Below are 3,228 nucleotides of genomic sequence, written 5' to 3'. Positions count from 1 at the left end.
CTTACAATGAAATAATCAACGGGTTTCCTTGTCGTTTCATCATTATTCAAAGAGTCTCCACCACATGCATCAATAATTGTCTATTACTTGTAAAGATAGAAAACATTAATACTAGACAGGTGATTAAGCTTTAGGCCATAGAGTAACTAATTTGTGTTTTGATGAAAAAGTTATTTGAAAACTTGAGGGTTTCAAAAATAGGTTTTTGAAAATTCAACAAATCAGTGTATGACTAAAAAGCTTAATCCCACACTTAAAGTGTTGACTGCCTTTAATTTTAAGACTTTGAAAATGATGTAGCGAATAGTGCATTTAAGCTCAAGACAAGTAGGAGAACTGAATTCTTCTTAAGAAACGTTGAAAATTTTATTTTAAGTTTCACTTTTCACTTATTCAATTACCTTAATTATCCTAATCTAACTACTACTAAAGTATAGAAAAATAAACACATGGGTTGCCTCCTGAGAAGCGCATGTTTTTGTTCGAGTCACGAGCCTGACTCTAGCCTTATTTCTCAGGAAATCTAGGTGGCTCCCTTGCATCCATCAGTAGACACAAGAGGTAATATTGGAACATAACGTTGAGATTGAAGCGAACGTAGAATAAGGTATGTCCAATGAAAGGAGAAGGTGGTTTGAAGTGAATGATTTGTTTAACTTGAGGTATAACAAAGCTATCAACTTCTTTTACCTCCTTGATTGGTGCGGGTTGGTCAAAGAAGCCCTCATCACTCCATGATGTGTATGTCATTATGTATTTGAGTGATGGTTTATAGGGTAGCCCTAATGCAAAACCTGACTTTTGGTTGGTCATAATGTTGTACTCTAGGGATGGAGGTGGGACGATGTCCATTGACGTCTCCAATATGGTAGCAACATTAACAACTACTTTGGTGCTAGAATCCTCCATCTTCTTCTTCTCATCCAGGCTTTCCATTTCAATTTCTTCATCCACCTCCTCGTCACTCTGGTCGGGAATTTCAAGTATAATTAGTTCAGAGAGTTCTTCTAGAACGAAGTCCTCTCTAGTCATTAAAAGATCAATATAAGGTGGGAGTGAAGATTGGGTAGGTGTGGAGTGGTTATTCATCTTGTCTTCTACTTCTATCTTCTTCTCTTCATTCTCGGAATAGAAGGTGACTTTCCTAGTGGAGATGGTATTTATTTCGCCGTTCTCATCAGAAGGACATATAGACTCGTCAATCGTGAAAGTGACCTCTTCTCCACAGGCTCTCAAGGTGATAGTCCGTGAATAAATGTCAACTATCGTTTTGGCTGTATTCATGAAAGTCCTTCCTAAGATGATAGGGGTTTTCATGTCTTCTTTATAGTCCATAACCACGAAGCCGGTCGGAAAAAGGAATTTGTCGACCTTAACCATGAAGTTCTCAGCTATTCCCTTAGGATATCTAGTGGATTGGTCAGCTAGCTGGATGCTCATTTTGGTAGGGTTAAGGTTTCCAATTTCGAGTCTCTGGAACAGTGAGTAGGGCATGAGATTGATGCTGGCACCAAGGTCAGCGAGAGAATAGATAGTACCAGATTGGTAGATAGAACAAGGAAGGGTAAATCGTCCAATATCCCCTTATTTTTCAGGAAGAGTATTTAAGAGAATGGCTGAACAATCCGCATTCAGCGGGACATTGGGTACTTCGGGTACCTTATCCTTGGTTGATAGGAGTTTCCTAAAATACTTCTTACTATGAGGATTTTTAGCCACAGTGTCCAAAATTTACCGTCAAGCTTGAAAGATTTCATCTTTTTGTGTCTTTGCTTGAGACGGCCCGGGAATGGAATGGGTGTTTTAGGTGATGACTCAATGACTACTATCGAACGGGTATTAGTTAGTTTCTTCTCCTTAGAAGAAACTGAAGGTTGGCTATGTGTCACCTTTGAGTCATTTTTAGGACAAACTAGAGAATCGAGACGTTGATTTAGCTGGCTTATTTGATTTTCAAGACTATTCAAGTGATTAGTCCTGAGTAAGTCAGCTGCATCTTGTCTTGATGTGATCATATGGATGATACTCAGTATGACATCATCTGGACTTATCTCTGGTGGGGTAGTGGGTTTGGTAGGTGGGTTGTGCGGATGAGGTAGGATCTTATCGGAGTACACAACAGATTCCTTACACTCAGTCTCATATACCTTGGCCGAATGTGGTTCAGTACAATTCGGGCATAATTGCACTTGAGACACATGTTGCGGAAGTTTCTTTAGCTCTCCAACTTCTTTGTTGAGGGTTTCTATTTGGTCCGAGAGAAATTTGATGGTTTTATTTTCGATAGGATCGGAGGCGGAAAACGATGTTGCTGTTGAAATGTGCTCTTCCGTGTTCCAATCGTAATGGTGCATAGTCATCTCCTCGATCAATCTCCAGGCCTCATCAACAGTGAAGTTCATGAAGTTACCTTGAGAAACAGCATCAAGAGTAGACTTGTTGTTCTAATTTAGACCTCCGTAGAAGGTCAAAATTTGAACAGAGCTCTCAAGACGGTGGTTTGGGCATCTTCGAAGCAAATATTTGAATCTTTCCCATGCAGTGTAGAGTGATTCATCGCATGCTTGTTGAAAGTTTACGATATCATTCCTAAGTCTGATTTGTTTTGATGGGGGAAAGTACTTGATTAAGAAAGTTGTTGCCATTTCCTCCCATGAGGTGATAGAGTTGGGTTCTAACCCTTCGAACCCGGTTTTTGCATGAAGAGTTAAGGAATAGGGGAACAGATACAGATGAAATACATCTTGTTCAACCCCATTTTGCATATATGAGTTGGATAAGGAGAGGAATCTATCTAAGTGAGAGTTGGGATCACCAATTGGTAAGCCGTGGAATAGACAGTGATTCTGAATGAGTTGTATGATGCTATGCTTAAGCACAAAAGACGCTCCATTAACCTCTGGATAGAGTATCGGTCCTCCTCGTCCTTCTAACGAGGGTTTGGTGATGTCAGCGAGAGTGATGCGTGCGTCCATCGTCAAACTATCGGCATGTAAGTGTGGATCTCATCGGATGGGTACAATGTATGATATCGGATAGAAGAAAGGATGTGTCGGAAGAATTCTTGGCGGTCTAAGTAGCTTAAACCATCCTAAAGGTTCACTAATAAGGAAGTCCATTTTAAACTTTAATTAATCTAAATTACGCTAATAATATCTAACCTAACTACGGTAAACTAGTAACTTCTGACAAAGCTAGTCTAAGTCAAAAGGGTCTATTAAAAACTAA

The 3,228-nt window shown here is 39.6% G+C and overlaps 1 non-coding gene across 1 annotated transcript; it reads left to right on the top strand.

Moving 5' to 3' along the window:
* The first annotated feature begins 2,490 nt into the window (after positions 1-2,490).
* LOC139869462 (small nucleolar RNA R71) lies at positions 2,491-2,597 on the top strand. The gene has a single exon (XR_011766071.1). It is a non-coding gene; the product is annotated as a small nucleolar RNA R71 (small nucleolar RNA).
* The last annotated feature ends 631 nt before the right edge of the window (positions 2,598-3,228 follow it).

This window comes from Rutidosis leptorrhynchoides, chromosome 9, assembly GCF_046630445.1.
Source record: "Rutidosis leptorrhynchoides isolate AG116_Rl617_1_P2 chromosome 9, CSIRO_AGI_Rlap_v1, whole genome shotgun sequence".
Taxonomy (NCBI): domain Eukaryota; kingdom Viridiplantae; phylum Streptophyta; class Magnoliopsida; order Asterales; family Asteraceae; genus Rutidosis; species Rutidosis leptorrhynchoides.
Note: the sequence above shows the minus strand (reverse complement) of the source record. Positions and strands in the feature narration are given on the sequence as shown.